General features: G+C 40.0%; 1 protein-coding gene across 3 annotated transcripts in view; it reads right to left on the minus strand.

The window, feature by feature from the left end:
- Positions 1 to 20,395, minus strand: part of LOC110836951 (defective proboscis extension response 8) — a 468,836-nt gene that overhangs the window by 434,145 nt on the left and 14,296 nt on the right. Inside the window, exon 1 of one of the 3 annotated variants that reach the window (XM_087340060.1) lies at positions 1,035 to 1,103. The exons of the other annotated variants lie outside the window; for them this stretch is intronic. The gene's annotated coding sequence lies outside the window, so the exon portion shown is untranslated. Of the gene's footprint in view, positions 1 to 1,034; positions 1,104 to 20,395 lie in introns of those variants that run through there. 3 annotated transcript variants of the gene reach the window in all.

Here is a 20,395-nt window from a genome sequence, read left to right on the forward strand (position 1 = left end):
GGGCTTCCTATACCCGTACGTTCGCTCTTCTGCAACTGTAGGCTCCGTATTCTCAGACCCCTAAACCAGGCTGCGTACAGCATTTAAAGTATAATATTGTGATGTGTTGGGGTTAGCATTGTTGCGTTTAGCATTGTTGTGTCTACATTGTTGCGTCTGTTTATTGGCATTGTTGCATAGCCATTGTTGTAATTGAATTAGCAAGAAATCAAGGGTTGACAATCAAGGTTGTATACCGTCCCACGCTACATTGGTGTCAGAAGATAAGTAAGTACTTTGGTTTCTCTGAAAGGTTTTTAATAGCACAAAATAATCTCGTCTACAACACACTTTATCTACTCGCTCTGTTCACAATTCAACTCTCTTCGCAGTATTTATTTTCCACTCTCACCTACTACACTACTCTCAAAGCCAACCAACCAACCAACCAAAAAAGCTAACTGAGGGCGGAGGCCTGCGCAAGCGCAAGCATCGTCCCTACCTAGGTGAAACCATTCCTGCGCACAAGGCGCATTGCTGGAAATGGTAAACAGTCTTAATATAAGAAACGGAAATTTTGCTATCGCTAACAGGGTTACGTCGTGGCGGGAGCCTCGACCATTCAAACTGGGATCCGTTGCTGCTGATGGGAGGTCATCCCGTCAGGCAAGTTGTCCAAAGGAAGTCCCAGAGAGGGAGGGGCCGTTTCGGCTGAAGGCCGCTGCGGCATGGGGGGAAGATCACTTCAGCTGATGGCCTCCGTGATCGGGGTGGGGGTGGCGGGCCGTGCCCCTATTAAGTTATACCCTGGCATTCGCCTTACAACTGAGGAAAAGCACGGAAAACCTCAGTCAGGGTAGCCGAGTAGTCTAACCACTCGTTGTGCCGACTTGGCCGTCTTTTGGGGACGGCCTCGGCTGGCCTGCTGAACATCGGTCGCCCTCGGTTGCCCTTGGGCGACCTCTGGCAGCCCTCGTTCGACACGAGTCCCACTGGACACAACCAAAAAGCTAACTGAGGGCGGAGGCCTGCGCAAGCGCAAGCATCGTCCCTACCTCTCTCCAGGCTGTGCCGGTGGGGGTCTCGTCCGTTGTCGCCGCATCCACTCACTCCGTCTCCTCGCCCAATCTCTACTCTCAAAGCCGATTGTCAGTCGGCTTTTATATAATTACAACAATGGCTATGCAACAATGCCAATAAACAGACGCAACAATGTAGACACAACAATGCTAAACGCAACAATGCTAACCCCAACACATCACACTCGAGTCTCTGTGCACACACACTCACACACATTCTCTTACACGTCGGCCCGTAGCACCCCACTGGACACACGCTGGCCCCTCGGCCGCCCCGGTCCACGTACCCGGTGCCTGCTCACGCAGCCGACCCGTCCATTCTCGTCGTCGGCCCGTAGCACCCCACTGGACTCTCGCTGGCTCCTCAGCCGCCCCGGTCCACGTACCCGGTGCTCGCTCACGTAGCCGACCCGTCCTTACTCGGCGTCGGCCCGTAGCACCCCACTGGACTCTCGCTGGCTCCTCAGCCGCCCCGGTCCACGTACCCGGTGCTCGCTCACGTAGCCGACCCGTCCTTACTCGGCGCCACACCAGACCTCTCGTTGACTCCACTCACTCGACTCCACCAATGTCCGCAACAGCATATCGCTTGCAACTCACTTCTACATCCTGACTCACACTCTCCTCAACAGTCTCCTCACAATCACTCTACTCTACAACACTCTCCCTTTCTTAAAGCTGCTCGCCCCGAGCAGCACCCGAATACGGCGCCAACCTATCCAGGTGGACTACCATCATCCGGGCCCGGGTATGCCGCTGAATCCGATAAACCACGTCGTTGATTCTGGTCACCACCCTGTAGGGGCCCTCCCAAGATGTTTGTAGCTTGGGAGACTTCCCTTTTGTCCGGGTAGGATGATACAACCACACGCGATCTCCCTCCTGGAAGCCAGCCGAGTTTGCCAGGCGATCATAGCGTGCCTTCATCCGGTCACTGGCCATCTTCAGATGCTGGCGGTTATGTGCGCCATAGAGTCGTTCCTGCTTCTCTTTTCTTAGTGTCACCCGGTCCCAGCCATCCGCGACTGTAGCGGCGACGGCTCGCACCTTTACTCGACCCGCTCGTTGCTCGACCTTCTGGCTGTGGCCACAGTCCTCCGAGCATGGCCCTCTAGAGAGAGCGTCGGCGTTGGTATGCCTCCGTCCCTGGGATCGGAGGCGTGTTCAGCAGGCCAGCCGAGGCCGTCCCCAAAAGACGGCCAAGTCGGCACAACGAGTGGTTAGACTACTCGGCTACCCTGACTGAGGTTTTCCGTGCTTTTCCTCAGTTGTAAGGCGAATGCCAGGGTATAACTTAATAGGGGCACGGCCCGCCACCCCCACCCCGATCACGGAGGCCATCAGCTGAAGTGATCTTCCCCCCATGCCGCAGCGGCCTTCAGCCGAAACGGCCCCTCCCTCTCTGGGTTCAAACCCCGGAGATCCAACCAACCAAATTCCTTTGGACAACTTGCCTGACGGGATGACCTCCCATCAGCAGCAACGGATCCCAGTTTGAATGGTCGAGGCTCCCGCCACGACGTAACCCTGTTAGCGATAGCAAAATTTCCGTTTCTTATATTAAGACTGTTTACCATTTCCAGCAATGCGCCTTGTGCGCAGGAATGGTTTCACCTAGGTAGGGACGATGCTTGCGCTTGCGCAGGCCTCCACCCTCAGTTAGCTTTTTTGGTTGGTTGGTTGGTTGGCTTTGAGAGTAGTGTAGTAGGTGAGAGTGGAAAAGAAATACTGCGAAGAGAGTTGAATTGTGAACAGAGCGAGTAGATAAAGTGTGTTGTAGACGAGATTATTTTGTGCTATTAAAAACCTTTCAGAGAAACCAAAGTACTTACTTATCTTCTGTGAATTAGCAAGAAATCAAGGGTTGACAATCAAGGTTGTATACCGTCCCACGCTACAATATAAAAATCTAATGAACACAGTAACATTTTGCCACTGGCAGTAATATACTCTTACCTTCTCGTCCAGAGATTACTACATTTAAACTCGGCAAGAAAGCAACTGTAGCTGATACAAACAATCTGTAGAACACTCAGTAAATTCGTCGCTATAAAGCACTTCATGCTAGACAAAAATGACATTACCATTATCTCACTAAATTATAAGTCCAACATTGAGTGCGTCGTTCCTCGTTCTGGAGCCTAATTATTTGCAACCATTCTGCAACGCTGGTTACAAAAGTTCGCATGCTCTAATGAAAACGGGCGACGCGATGCGATGCGACGTGACGTGATTAATTTGGTGGGAGAAAAATACACCACTCGTGTAACTTCTACTCAAAACAGGAAAAGAGACGGCCGTGTTGCCGTTATAGATGCTCTGATTTTAAGCGCGCAAATCTGTTCTCACTAAACACTGACATACTAAAGTTTTAAATACACTTTAAATAGTTTAAACTATGTAACTGTATTATTGACACAAACCAATTAACACTTTGGTAGTAGAATCAAAACGTTTTACACAGCTGACATAAAAAATCAACATTCATCTTGACTTTACCCCAGTTCCATGAACCTTCCATCTATACAACCTTTCTCCCAAGATTCAGTGTAAATGTCATACCTTCGACATTACCATTGGGCATTTTCCAATAATCTCCTCAAGAATTTGTATGCATTCCTTGTCTCCCCCATTCTAGTCACAAACTTCGCCTGAACTATTTAATTAACATCAACGCTTCTCCCCTGCATAGAAGTAAGAATTTAATTATTCATTAGATCTAAATAATGAGTTGTTAATTAAGACTTAGCCTATATTTAATTTCCCAAGACATGGTATGTTTATAACATTATCATGTGCGTACGTTTATGTTCGTTTCCGAATACATAATGTCCACTTTCTCTAGTTCACTAAATCAATTAATTTATTTTAAGCAACATCGCAGTGGGTAAAAATTACAGAACCCGGTAGTTTTGAGACACAGGGATTAATGCAATACACGAAGCTTTTGGTACAGGTTGTGGAACATGGAGCTACAGTAATGGAGTTGAGAGATAGGATCCAAGGATACGCGTGTATGTGTGTCTCCTGACGATGAGTTCTTGTGGCTCCATCATGCAGCATCATGATCTCATGGCTAGCTTCGTCTGAAGGGAGATGCAGTAGCTGTAGTATCTAGGGTTGTCTAGGGACCTATGATACCTATACCATAGGTCTGGGAAAACACAAACACCCTCCATTTCCCCATCTTACTTGGGAACAAACCTCAGTTCTCTTCTGGATGAGAGGTCTGGGTGAAAACAGCGCGCCTATAAACTACGGTCGTGACTAGATTTTCTAAAACACTTGCTACCACCTCCTGCTCTCTCAGTTTCCGAGTTCTGTCTTTTGGTTACTGTACTCTTGCTGTATACGAGTTTTTTGTTGCAGAATGTTATTAACGTGGCACAATGGAGATCATGGAGGTTAAAAGTCGTTCTACGGCAAGTACACGTGGAATATATTGTATAAGTTTAACTATTCTTTATTTCAATGAAGCAGTCACTGTACTATATCATAATGAAAAACAATGTAAAGGAGGGATGGACATACGTTTGCATGACCAGTGTCAGTTAAACATTTCCCACAAGTCAGAGGAAAATACATTTATTTAACGTGAAATATGTTTTCTTAATAAGTAAAAAGAACTTATGGAACATAATTTTCGTGGGTTAAATGTAAACTGTGGCTCAACACCAATATTATTACAGAAAGTACACCAACTTGAGATTTCAATAACGTGAAAATGCAACAACAGAACCTTATTCGACTTTCGACATTTTGAGATTAAACAAATTACAAGCAACAAAAATACTATTCTTCTCCCACGCATTCTCAAATGACAAATAAGCCAGAATTGAAACGCGGTCCACAGGGATGCGACACCACGATCAACGTCTTTCCAAATCCTGGCGTAAATATTTACATTAATTTTCAATGGGTCCAGTGATAAAGACCAGCTTTATGCAACGGGCCCCATGGGCCCCATTCTTTCCTGAAGACGGAAACGCAACCATTATCCAAAACGAAGCAGGTTTTAGAATTTTAATTTTAAAAAAAAACAGGTGGATAATGTAGGGTTTCATGTCGTACACAATTCTGCGTTTCTGTTAGCTTCTGAAACCAAAGTTTAAACTGTTTCTAATCTCATTACTTATTGGATGAGATGAACATAGGAAGGCACGGCCTTGCAAGAGCAGGAAACTAAAACATTCTTTTTTCGTCCTCAAAACCAGTCTCACTTTCATGTAATAATCATAGTCAACACGTCATTTAATACGACACAACCGTGTAAGCAAATTACATATAGATGATTCGCACCTTGTACTTACTACGAACCCTTAAAATATTATATCTCGTGGAGCTAGTGACTCTCTCTGAGTGCCTTTGCGTAAATTTTACTTCACTTATTACCATGAATACTTAATGGTGAATTCCGGAATAGAACGTTAAACAGGCAGCTAAAGTTGTCTCCCATTGTAATATTTTAGGCTTTCAAGGCGGTGAGTTCTTGTCCCCCATTCTTTCCACTTCATCATGCATAAGCATATTGTCTTGTGCAGTTAATAGGGCGACGTTAAACAATTATGAGCAAGTAATCCAAGTATCGAATGAGTTTCAGACGCTTCACTGCGCAGCTGTTCGATGCGACAGACGTAGTAGATTAAGTCACAGTGGATTCGGTGTGCTTTTTGTGTGGCTGGGTTCAAGACGTCATGTCCCGGGATGAAATCGCCACAACAAAGGCAGACAGGATAATCATCTTCCCATATCACGTCGTACCCGGGGCATATGTTGGCTCACCCGTCACGTTCCAGCATGCAACACGCATTCGGCAAACTTTACTGAACGAACGCTCTAGCTGGGAGACAAACTGTTTTCAGGCAAACCTACTCATCCCGTTTCTTGGTAAATGTGTGTCTTAGGTTGACAACGACTGCGATGGCCGAACAAGGCACCTGGTGCACATGGTTTAGTCTTATTCCATACGGAACTGGTAAGAACAGAGCTACTGAGAATGTCATTCTATCGGCCATGTCCAATTTAACAAGTAATAGTTTAATTAATTCATATATTAAAGGCCCCATAATAAGAAGGCCTACAATTTAAGCAGGTTGCTGTAAGCGGCAACGCCTCGTGTCCCTATTTAAACGAGCCCTTTCGTGGGACTTTAAGTAAGTCCTCATAACTTGGCGCAGAACGAATTTCGGTTGTCTTCTCTGCCCTGTTTTTGTGTATGAATAGGAAGGCAGAACCCGTACTGAAGCCAGAAACAAAGAAATTATTTAATCAAAGCTACCTTTTTCTTCTTTGCCTTTTAAGGAACAAGTACGTACGAAAGGCATTTGCGAAAATTAATTCACGTTTTAAGTCCAGTAAAATGACACTAACTACATGAAACAAAGTCCTCCTAGAAAAGCTGATAGTCGCTCAGCTTGTCAAGGAATTCTCTGCCTTTTGTGGAGCCTGAAAATGTATTACCTTGCTCAGGCAGCCCACCACTGGATCCTACACGGACCATGACTCGGGTTGTACACAGTTCGAACCTCTACCGAAGCGTGAGACGCCATGGATGCCAGTTTTCGTGCTTCCTCCAATCCCTGTATTCGAAGATACGCTGGACGATATTTTTCCTCCCCAGGCCTATTTCATCGCAAATTCTCTAACATCTTGCGATACCAAAAAATCTCTGTACCTGATACATCCTTGTTAAATAGCCTGTGACACAAGCAAATTATTTATGTTAAAGCTACTTCAAAGCATTTGGTGATGACAAACAAATCTACAAATCTAGAAATGTAACTTTACGTGACATATTCAGATTTCATAATTGTAGGCCTATACATAATAAGGTATAAATAAGCAAATTAATTAAATAATAAGCAAATGGTTAGGAAGATTTAGTAGGTAGGAGACAAACATTCCTGTAAGCAGACTACAATAATCAGAGACATTCTGCAAGTAAGTATCTCAAATCATACAAACCACTGGCCAAATCAATGGTGAAATGCGGCAATGTGAAGTGTACGTGCGGTGAAAAAGACAAAACACGAATGACGAAAGAAATCAGAGCCTGAGGATCGTTGACTGAATGCAGAAATAATGAAATGCGTACTGGCGCACATGAAAACTTTCTGATCCATTAAATGCATGTAGCTTAAAATATTGCTCGGTCTACATAGACAAAAAACAACGTAACTTTTACTTGGAATGATCTAAGTTGAAAAAGAGAGAGAAAGCCGGAAAAACTACGTAATGAGAAGCTTCATAGTTTCTACTCTTTACCGAATACTTTTAGGATAACTTAAGGAAAGGATGAGACTGGCAAGGCATCGGCGAATATGGTAAAAAACGTGTAAAATTTTGGTTGGAACATCGGCAGAAAATCCCTCGTGTAGAAGGTAGAAGCTCTTACAGGAAACAGTTTACTCGGAATGTAGGAATAGATGTCAAATAAGTAGAGTAAAGCCGTCCAGCTACACGCCATGTAGGTCGTTTGGGGGGAGTAGTGGTATAGCTCCTACACTTTATTGACCTCGGCACTAGGAATAAGTGGGGAGATAATATTAAAATAGTTATCAGGGAAAATATGATAGAAGTGTGAAATGGATTCTTCTGGCACAAGATAAGGACTAGTAGCATCACTTCTGAACATCGTAGTGAACCTTCGGGCTCTATACAGTGCGGAAAATTTCTTGACTAGCTGCTTCTCAAGAAGTGCTCTGCTCCATAAAGCCACTTAACTATGATTGGAAAAACAACGCTGTTTATCCCCTGTGAACCCTGGCTTTTCAGTTACAGTCATGCAGCTATCTGAAGGACCTCATGCTTGAACAGACTGTGTCTCAGTAGAGATGCAGTACAGACAACAAACACGAAAAAGCAGGGGTGAATTTTAATCAGTTAAGTTTGCAGCTAGTACAGCAACTTACAGCCACAAGAAGTTGCGTTACATGTACGGTGCGACTGCCTAACTGCTGCTAGAGTTCGGAAAACTAATTATTACGTAACATTTCTATGTAGGAATAGTTGGAAAATTCCTTCCTTAAACTTAATACTAAAATAATGTCGTGATCCAGAAGAATGCACAAAGGCCCTGAAACAACCGTGAAAAATCAAGGAAGGCTCACTTATAAAACTACTTAACACAATTAGGTTGTTTTATATGTAGTTACATGAAGTCAGGTGCTTTAATGTCATGAATAGCAAGTACATACTTGGTCGTGCAAAGAAGTTTGTGTTTTATGAAATTAAATATAAACCATTACAACGAACACTACTGTCACTACAAAAATTCTTACCTTAAAACACTAATATGGGGGTACATCCTAAGCCCGTTTGCCAAGAATTTCTACATCTCTGTCCCCAAGCGACTTCGATACAGGCCTAATTTATGTATATTTGTCACGTGCATGCGACATATTAATATTTCATCTCAGCATCATTAGTTGACTGTGTAAGGTTCGGAGAAAAGTAATAACGTTTCTGTTGTAAATGTGTCTATATTTCCAAACTTGTTAGGTCGTTCGGATCTAAATATTTTTCTCAGAATTTGGTTTTCAAAACTACGTTAACCTTTGCCGAATTATTAACAAATATTCTAAATATTTCTTCAAATTCCTGGAATAATACAGGATTGTTATACTTTTGTCTCACTTACCAGTAACTTCACTCTACGTATTAAACGATGCAAGCCCAATTTCTGAATCTGTAGTATTACAAGCATCGATTGTAGCCTGCTCGGTTGGAAGACCGTGTCATCTACAACCCTAAAGATGGAGGCGATATGTCCCTCCGAAACGCTGGGAAGTACATGCAAAGCTACACAACCTCAAACCCATCTCAATATCTCACAGCCGTAAAAGCCTTAAATTTCATACTGTTTATAGATTATTTCTCGGGAGTTTTAGCCATTGCCAAAATCATTCATAAAGTTTCATTGTCACCACGCATCTGATACGAAATTAAGTTTGTCCACATAATTGTGCCTTGTTCGAACATGGGTTATGAAGCCCAAAATCAAAATGGCTGCCTGGTAAGGATAAAGTAATAGTTTAAAAACTACTTATATCACGCACCCACCGAGCAAGATGTTATGGTTGTCACTAAAAGACGGGAAATTACAACAGTTATACCTATTACTGCAACCAACACAGCCCCTCAAATCCCCGGAAAAAAGATTGCCTTTCCGCCCACCCCGCCCACTGTCAGTAGCCAATACGTCTCCCAAATTTCATTAATTAGCTTTCCGACATCAGGGTGCATTTACAGGAGGACAGGGTTTGTGGTTTCTGCCCCTGAAATGTGCGGCAGGACGTGAAAGTGTGACAACATTTATTAAAAAACATAAAAGCAGGTAAGTATGGGTTCAACATGGAGATGACTGTCTTCTGATGATGGAGGCAGCAAATACCTCCTTAAGCGCCAGTAAACTTCTACCAGACTACACGGCACAATAACCCAGAAGACAGTCATCTTAAGTTTTGTAAGATGTTAAGTTCTCGAGCCGATGAAGATGTCGACGTTGATCTTCTGGGTTGTAACGTGGACGTGTAAGCAGATGCAAACATTTCGGATAAACATAATGGCCCGGATCTTCAGTCCTGAAGATGGATGCAGTATGTTCCTCAGAAACGCTAGTACGCAGCCGAAAGTTTACGAGGCGTAACAACTCAGAAGACCATCAATGACCTCCAACAGTTACGACAAAAGCAAGTGAGGTCTTTGAAGCCATGATTTCATACAATATAGGCTTATTCCTCAAAGTTCACGTTTTAAAATACCACCAGGTCTTGTATTTTTCAAAGCTACTAGCCGATATCGAATTTCATTCTACGGACATCAAAAAGTGGGTTGTTAGAATTGGCTTTATGATATGAGAAATGTCTTCTGCGGGATGTTTAAAACGGCCATCAATCCTCCTTCAAATATGCAGAATTTTTTAGGTGCTTAAAGAATGGAGTGGTCGGTACAGGCGGAGGTTTGGAATCGCTGGCTAGCTTCTCTCTCAAGATGGATTATCTAGAAATCGAGCCCTGAGCCCACATACACGACCGCCTCAGTAGAAGTACCCTCAGGAGAGTGGAAAAACGATCCCCTGGAAGCATGAAATGTTTGAACTCTATCCCAATCGGTCAGTGCGCTAAGTGCTATAACCATACCTCACTACGCCAATAACTACCCGATCAAGCTTACTCGAACAAGAGGTTTCAACCGGACATAACATGGCGATTTGGGCTTTTGCCAGGCTTCGAATGTGCCCCATACCAATTCAGTTAGGTGATTCTGCACAGGTATCGCAGTAGCTATGTATCTCATATGCAATTCTACTCTACAAATCACGACCTGAATTAAACCTCTGTTGAATAGCGTAACAAACAAACGTGCTTTATAATCAGGGAAACTGGATAATTCGAAATATGGCGATATTTGTATATATATCGTATGTTTTCGCATCTATCAGAAGTCGTCTTCGGGAGTGTTCTTGGATCGAACTCCGCGCGAGACACTCAAATGCATAGTCGTTTACGCCAACAAGATGTAGCTTTTCTGCTTACTTATAATAATAAACGTCGTCATTGGATCCAGTAAGACGACTGCTACATTAAAATAGTAAAAAAAAAAAACCTGATGCAAAATAAACGAGAATCACGTCCATCACTAAACCATTTCTGAAAGTCAAAAACTATTTCTCCTACAAACAACAGTTTGATTCCCCTGTTCGATCAGGGGGGAAAATTTAGTTTTCTTATTTGTATGTCACTTGCCTCACAGCAAAAATATCATAAATTCAAAGAACATTAACCGTATAACAAAGTAAAATTAAATGTATCTTCCTGCTGTAAATTTACTGGAACATGGTGTATGAAACGTTTAAATTAACTGATACAAAACGCCACACAACTTACAAAATTTTGAAAACAAAATATAAAAATGTTTGGATTTAAATAAGATAAAGTAAGCGAGAAATTTAGGATATTACATACGGAGGATCTTCATACACTTCACCGTACCTAGAATTGTTAGAATAGTAAAGTCCAGGAAGCTATGAATGGTTGCACAGGTGGCTAAGACAGGAAAAACAAGGAATACTGTGCATACGATATAAGCGCCTACAGCAAGGAAAACTGTAAATTGTCCCCTTAATTACACGACTGGCAAAGACACGACAGACAAAGCAATATACTGGTGCTTGCATTGATAGCTGCTAACAGCTAGTAATGAAAATCTAAGCGATGTAACAACCAGCCCCGGTCTCCCAAGAATGTTCTCCTACAACAAGTAAAATCCAGTACGATATGACATTTTCGGCTTCTGTTTCCAATCAGTAAATTCGTACATGAGATATTCACCTTTTGATGATGCACCATGGGAACACATACAAATAAATAAGAGAATATAAAGAAGAAAAAAAAGGTAAAAACTATTACTTTTGAAAGGTTCTCATAAATCCTCGTGCAGACAGTACATTTTTATATCCGAAAATAAGTTCCTGACTTGGCACTACGGTATCCCGGCCAGAAACAAATTACGTTCACAAGTGGGTAATGATTTATACAGAGTGCGATCCGTCGCCATGCCAAGCTTCGCAACGTCCAACTTGGACGATTATAAAATAGAAAAAAAAGTCAACTAGATGCACATGCGTCTGACACATGATTTGTTGCCACGTGAAATTGTTTCCCCAATTTCTGATACGGTACACAATTTCATGCGGTGTGTTTAGATACACTCTGCAATACATCATGTTAACTTTCTTTGGTCGAAAGAGTGATAGGCCAGTCGATAGTCTGAGAAAGAGTATGGATTGTAGCTTATCGGATTGCTTGGCCATCATCGAACGTCATGACATCAGGAACAGCACTGGTTAAAGGTGTCCCTGGTTCGAACACTGCTTGTAATAATAATGTTCGTAATAACCACTAGCCATCCACGTATATTTACAACGCATGAAGTCAGCCAGCAAGCAGAACACAGGTGAGATATTATTATCTTGCGGCAGCGACTATGAAGATGGCCGTCTTCCAGGTAGTTGTGCCATGTATTCTGGCAAAAGCTCGTCGACTCTTGTGGCCCTTTTGATGGAGGGAGGAAGCAACTCTGAACCGTCGGTAAACTGCTCCCAGACTTCACGGCGCAACATTTCAGAAAACAATCATCTTCAAGTATAGCATAATACACGGTATGGTTGTAGATGTCCCTACTGTAAACTTTAAGCTTGCTGCGTATCATTTTGAGGAAAACCGCTACTTGTAATACTTGTAATAACTCCAGACCCATATTCATATGTTCCTCCTATCGACGCCTAATTCCCTCATGTGGTCTCGTCCCTTCAGATATACAGACTAAAAATCTGTGTGCGTATTCCGTTTCTCCCACGCAATCTACATACTCCGCCCGTCCCATCTGTCTTCATTTGATCAAGCTTCTAATATATTTTGAAAATGAAAACCTCTCCAATAGGTACAAATATATCAAATCTAAAACTTCTTGACGATGGTGAAGAGTCAATTGAATAAAAATTTTGGATATTATCCATCGTCTAGTAAATATAAAACGTAAAACGACGTTTCGGAGATGAGACTATATCTCCGTCTTCAGGTTCCTACTCAGTTGGGCCCACTAGATAGAGCTAATCCCTATCTCCGGACCGTTTTACGTTTTATATTTACTAGACGATGGATAATATCCAAAAATTTTATTCAGGTACAAATATCCTCATCGCCCTGTTTTCGGATACACTCAATTTATTACCTTCCCTCAAGGGCGCGAGCCCAAGATTAACGTCTACACAAAACAAGCTTTAATTATAATTAGCATATAATTTACGCTTTAGGATGTTAGAGAAGAGATGTAAATACACGAAGATTCTGAATCAAATGCTCGCACACGTAACCCAAATTAAATTCACTCTTTCCTTTGCAAATTTAATTTTGATATGTTACTATCGTTCCCAAATATTTTAAATTTGCCACACTTATTCGGTCGTACATGAAAGTAAGTCTATGAACTAGGCCTATTTTCGAAATCTAGTTTCGGAAATCGACTACGACAGTAATTGTAAATCAGCCCAGAACCAGGTTTCAGTATATGTTCTGAACTAGTTTTAGTTTTATAATTAATACGTATAATCCTGTCAATTTACCATTTAAAAGAATATTATAAATAAAGCACTGTTTATTGTACCGAAGTGGCATAAGCAATGCGTTTTATGCAATAAACTAGCTATCAACGAAAAAAAGCACTGAAAAAACTTTTCGCTCAAAAACGTTCGAAAAAATATTTTATCGTAAAAAGAGTCCAGTGGCACTCTGAGATACCATTGCACTGATTTAGAGCAGTCGCTTCGCATTAACGTGTAATGCAGATTTCTCGTCCGTATTTCTTTCCGACCTCACCATTTTCCATTCCTACACCATTTTGACACCTTTAAGTCCTACACTAACTAAATGGAGCAGAGTCATTTTCAAGAAGCTAATAGGTATCCACACCTTTTGTAGCTAACAAGTTACTCAAATAAATCACCGCAAAGAACAAACATCCTTACCAAAAATTAAAAATAAATTAATATTTCTAATTTCTTTAATTGCAGTATATTCTTTGTTTTACGTAAAAATTGCATTACTCAGATATTATTTTTATTTAGTTCGTTATTTAATTACTTCATCAGATAGTTCAGGTAGATTTGTGAAACCTGTTGGTGATGAGATCTAAAAGCTGCGATTCAGCACTGATCCGCGAAATCGCTTCCAGAAGCTGCTACTTTTCCAGGCCGAATCATTACGAGGTAGCCTCGAACGACACACGAGGCGAAGCATGGCCGTTGCACCCAGCTAATGGTAGGTCACCAAGAGGAACACTTAGCTGTGGGGTAAGGGGGATTCCAGATGTAAGTCTAGTTAGATTAAATTACTCCTAATATTATCCACTTCAACAAGAACACGACAAGAAAAATTATTTTTATGTAACGCAGAGACAAGCTTTTGTTATTAAATTTCAAGGTTTGCCTCTAACACTTTCACAGTAGCAGTAAGTTTAATTTACACTTAATGGATCAATTACTATATTTAAACAATTTGCATTATATAAACGTAATAATAATACTTTTCCACCTATCGTTAGATTCCTTGCTTTGCCTGTTAAAATTAATATAGACATTTATTGAATATCAATACTTCGTAAACGATATATCACTGGGTCGATACAAAGACCATAAGTAAATTTTGTACTGTTGGTTTGATGTCTTTATTATGAGAGAAAGTCAGTGTGTAGTTAAAGTATCGACCGAAGCAACAGAGTCCCAATAAAACAATTCACATGCATGGACATTAAAATCTGACTTGATTATATATCCATATAACAACAGAACAGTTCGTTTTCCCTGAAAACGCCAGGAGGCCTGTTGTTTGCTTCGGTAAAATTATTAGTACGTTATCAGTCAACTTTGAACTGCGTATTATTATATAATCAATAACATGGAATAATAAACAACGGGCTTTGTGAACAACGAACTCAAAGGCAGTAGACAAATACCAAATACGAACAAACGCTTCTTCGGGGTTAAGCTTAAACTACCACTAGAAAATCACGTGACAGCGTTACTATATCAGCATTATTCCAAACTGGAAATGAACTGCGCTGGAACGACGAGAACACATATGAAATTTACCCGGTAACTTCTGGTACAGACCTCAGTATTAAATAAGCAACAAGACCAGTTCATTACTTTGAGTTGAAACATCTGGATGGACAGACAGGCCTAGACCTCCTGACATCATTTTACTCACTCTGCGCGTAAGCAAAGAAGAAACACAACAACACTAAAATAACATTTACATTTCAAGACTTCTTACCTTTCCAATTATATTTTCTAAGATATTAACAGTGATAGCATACAACTGACGACAAGCTTTGCCATTTATTTCGCAGGGAATAAAAGCAGTATCCAAGTATTACGTAACACCAAAATCAACTAGAATGACACTTACATAAAGTAATGAAAAAGAACTGTATTCTGTGAGGTCCGACCCAATATTCATTAATTTTCCCTCTCCATTACACGGTTTTTTTCATTATATGAATTTTGAATTCGGCTCCGTGTCGACGCGTACCAATTTTATATAAAAGTCTCTGAGAGATCAGCCATCATTTAACATTCTTAAAAGTGCTATTCCGTTCGAAAGTATAGCAGAAGCCTCTTATGAAAGCAAAATTTTGTACTTGATATAGGATTAGGTTTAGTTGGAGGATAAGTAGGTTAGGTAGTAGACTTGACGTGGTGAGAGGGCTTGCGTACCTATTTGATCCTGAGAGAAGTATCAACTGTGCGGCTTCAGGATCAGAGAGGCATGACTAACGGTGGTCCACTTAAAACTGAACCGTTTGTCATACTGGAGGGACGTCTTCAGTCGACGTCAAGCATATTATGATCTAACAATTAATATGAGATAATGTTAATAATACGCTTATTTATAGCGTTAATTTTGAATACTGATTTAATGTGCGCTGAAGAGGCGTTGAATTATAATCTGTTAACTTTGAGTAATGTTATATTTCTAGTTTTCAATTTTGTGGTTTGTAAAATAATATACTCAATACGAGATTAGAATAGTGTTTTAAATTGTCTACTTTTAGATTTTTAAAACATACTCGAAAGAAACAATTTACTTGAAAGGAAATGGTTGCATTTCTGACAATCCTCAAAACGCCCATAGTCCAATTTCAAAGAAGGGTAAAGAGAGCTTGGCATTGACACTTAGTTTTTTCCTACCTGCTATATTTCGAGTGTAGGAGAAAGTAATTTGCATTTATTACGAAAATAACTGCATTTTAAAAGATTCCATGGACAGATGTGTACTGACACTACCTAGCCTGGCGTCAAACAGAAGGCATTAATCAGCAGATACGATAACAGAATACAGAGGCGAACATTATCAATGACACATTCTACACGCCTGGAAACAGTCACATTTTTCCCAATCCCAAATCCAAAAAATAAACTGTAAGTACAATTTAATAAAGAATTATGAAGAAAATGAGAATTATGACACAACAATATAATACTTGAATTGATTATAGGCCGCGTGTAATTTTAATGTAGATTACATAATAATTACATAATGTAGATTATATTCCGTAATTTTAGATTTTTTAGTAAAATTACATCTAAGTAACTATTTTAAAGAAATACCATACAAACTAAAAATAGTTCAATTTAATACCAAAAGGACGTAAATTAAATTAGTAAAAACTGTGTGGTAAATACCGGAAGATAACATTGTAATGTCGAAATAAACCTATAACAAAATATCTACGAATATAACATAATAAAGGCAAACATGTAAATAATTACAACAACATAAACTTGATTTAAATTTAAATTACATAAACTGACTATACTTTCATTTCTTGTTTTGTATCAGCGTTAAATTTATTATCTCAGCCGTAAGGAAGGTTAAGGGTATTTGAGAACAGGATGCCGAAGAGAGTATATGGATCTTGGAAGGAAGGAAAGACATAATTTGTAGACCTACTTATTCGGTTAATCAAACCAAGGAAGATAAACTGAGCGGTACATACGATAGATAAGAAATGCATGTAATGTTTTAGCTGGAAAATCATAAAAGAACAATCAATTTAAAACGCCTATGTAGTAGGATAATGGATCTTAAAGAAACAGGGTGTGAGGATGTAAACTGGAGTCACATGGTTCAGTACATGTACCAGGGCATATATTTATGAACACAGCTCCACAAAACGCGATAAATTTTACTGGCTGCATTAACATCTCAAGGAATATTCTGTAGCCTACATATTGTTCGTATTTTAGTCTTAATCCGCGATCAGTAATAAAGCCTTAATCGCGCAGATCAGAAACCTCAAGTGGCACAGCAAAATATCATCCCTGTTGCGTGTACTTGCCCCAGGTTAGAAGCTCTCCTTTACTGGCTGGAGATGGCCAAGCATCATGCAAGCAAGCAAAGAGCGGCCCCAGCATTGTGTGTTGCCCACATTTCCATCGCATGTTCAAATAAATCTAAAACTGAAAACCATAGTTCAGTGCTGTGGTAAGGTTTCATCGTTACTATGCCCCGAGTCGTTAGATCTCATCGTCAAAGTTCATAGGAGCAGCGGAAAATAAATAGTGATCTAGTAGTTTGTGTATTCAGTTAGTATGGGCGGTGATCCCTGTTTAAACCCAGTCGACTGCTACAAGAAATAAAAATAAATTGTGGGAAGAACAAATAACGACTTCTTTCCTTCAAATGGTGTAATCTTGGGTTTGCAAGCAATAAATGTTATAGCCGACTGACAGTTCTTTCTGAGAAAATTACGTAATTAAGTTGAACTAATTATGAAAATTATGAGACTTAGCATTAATAAAGATACTAACTGTGGTAATACTATGATACGTTTAATACTGCATAGTAAGATTCTACACTTACTGGTCAGTATAAGCCTATTGTTCTTATTCTTCGATCTGACTAGTAGGTCAAGACATAGATAAATCACAACACAAAGCTGAATGTACTTATTAAAATTACAGGAAAATATTTCGTGAATAGGCCTACATCTTTTCCAGGGTCATAACATTTTTTCATATTAACCCTATGCTATGGTCGCTATGGCAAATGGCTTATACTTCGTGTAGAAATGAAGTTTCTTTAAGCCCCTTTTTAACTTTTCGAACGTTTCGCCAGAAACTCCGATGCAGAATCATACACACACACACACAACAGGCACTCCATGCTAATTCCCTGTAAAACTCGACTGTAATTACACAGGCTTTTTTTTTTGTTCTACAACCGTGAGAGCTTTCAGCGTAGTTAAGAAAACAAAAGCGCAATAGAAGTTAATAAAACCGTCAGCTTTAACAAGAAGTAAAACTTTTCAAGGAAATCAACAAAAGTTTACACAAAAAATGTTATCTTTTTTCAAGAGTAGTTATTTCGTGGCAATCACAAAGACGAACAGTCTACTTGTAAGTCTGTCATAACACATTTGTGTCAGATTTTCTGGCCTCTGAATTAGGCTATATTAAACAGCATTCTAGCAATTTCTTTCTGTCATTTTTGAAGTTAATTTTAGGACAATAGCTTAAAAAAATATCACGCCTTTTCCTTATACATCACTATTTGTCTATTGATTTACGTGTATCTATGTCTGATACAGCGTTCACAATCTCTAAGTATATGGACCACATAAACAAAATTTCTGAGTCTATACACAAAGAGAAATTAACTACTTTATAACGAAAACGTAGATGTAATTTCATGCCTAATATAACCGCATGTAATTTTTTCTTCTCCTCACCCAAATGGTGCCAGACGACTCCCACTTTCTCTTAGGCCTATATATTTACCAACTCGTGAACCAATGAAATTCTTAGTCCACAAAACCTTTACATGAAAATTAAGGTAGTGAAACTGTGAAGAAAGCAAATTTGGCAGTCTCTCGTGCAGCGCCAACACTTGCAAATGGGAGTTCACAAATTATTCTCACCCCTCTCTAATATATGACAAACGAAACTCCACCTTCTCCATTAAGCTCTTGGAAAAACGTCATTTTGAACGACAAAGCTTAGAAGCATACGTATATTACTGCCTCTGGAACCCGTACGTCAAGTGTACCGCTGCATACAACAAAAGTTATAAACTTTCGAAGAAGGAAGTGTTTATTATGACAAGGTTTATTATGGAATGCGAAAGCTGAAAACAATGGTTACCACAAGCATATCTCGTCTATCACACGAAATAAAATGTAAGAATAAGGCACATGTTATAACATCACACGTAAAACAAAACCTGCTGTTCCAAACGCAACCTCAAGATGGAAGTTGCCAAGTTGTCAAAACAATTCGCATCACTCAGTCTGAAGATGTCGGGTGGATTAAGTTACTTCTTCTGCAAGACAAATCGATCTGTTCAAGAACATTATTAAAAAAAGTTGTTCCACTTTCTCTACATCAGACATGTCTTACTCGACCTTTTATACAGTCCGACTCACGATGTGCGGTCCCAAGTTCCCCAACGTTAATCAAGTAATGATGATGATGATTATTATTATTATAATTCAATTAATTTACTATTAATAATATCTTACGTCTACATTATTATTAATAATAATACATTATATTACACAGCAGTATGCACTCACTTCAGATTGTAAGTTTCAAAAACATGCGAAATACGTACTTTTTCTGCTATTTTTATTTCAGTTGAATGAAGTAGAAATGTGATTGAGTTAAACTAACATTTGTGCATGTTCGCACTGGAACTAAAATATATCTTAAGCTTAAGCCTGGAATTATTAACAGGCGTTTATCAGTTTCCCCTTCAGTCTGATCGTCTCCTGAACAGACACCTTCATAAACATTAAGCTTGACATGACAGCCCCAAAGTGAGCCTTAGGAAGGCAATCTATATATGTCCACGACATTTAAGTGGGGCCACATGATCTACAACTCATCAAAAACAGTCGACTGTATTAATATTAAATTTCAAAAATATCCGATCAATGCAAAAATTAACTATCTGCTCCATTCAATCACCGTGTAGTATCAGTTAGTAACAAAATTATCTTGTTTCGCGCATTTAGACCTCTCACCACCTTAAGGTGTCACTAGGAGGAAACCAATACACCAAATTCGTCATGATTTATTTGTTCCATTAAATCAATTGTTTTATTTTCAACAAACCCGTTAAATCTGAATATATATTACCTTCGATTCTTTATCGAATTTAAACGATAAAATTGTAGAGACTGGAAAGGAGTTAATGATTTTGAAGGAAATTATAGTGGAATATTTCGAGGTAAAATCGGACATTCTTCTGGGATGATTGAAAATCAACACGGAATCGCCAGGCGTAGTATCAGGTAACACGGTCAAGAACGAACTGGGTACCTATAGAATACAAGTATTCGTGTTTGGGATCACAAACCACAGTCATCATAACGCTCTTCCCATTATGGTCAGCAGGTATCTTAATTGGTATTGGGGGCGGAACGTTGGAACAACGGGTGACCTAATTGTTCTTCCGAAGACGTCGACTAATTCCAATGGTTCACTTGCTGCATGTCAGTTCGTCAGCACACGTGTTTGCATTCCGAGGTTTAGATTATATTACATTTCCCGATTAATGCGCTTCAAAGTGAGGTTGTCAATAATGCCCTCACTTCAAGTCTCTTGTTTCGGTCATCTGTGGCAATTACAAATATCAACGGTGCGCCATGCCAGTTTCATAAGTCACATTTAAAAGCGTCATATTATCAATAAGGGGTCCGCAGTGGCACGCGGTCTGAGGCGTGAGCCTTGTGCCGCTTGGTCACTGGAACTGTGGGTTCGAATCCCACTCAAG

The sequence above is a fragment of the Zootermopsis nevadensis genome, unplaced genomic scaffold (assembly GCF_977971745.1).
Source record: "Zootermopsis nevadensis isolate Lab colony 2312 unplaced genomic scaffold, Znev_1.0 Znev_ptg000061l, whole genome shotgun sequence".
Taxonomy (NCBI): domain Eukaryota; kingdom Metazoa; phylum Arthropoda; class Insecta; order Blattodea; family Termopsidae; genus Zootermopsis; species Zootermopsis nevadensis.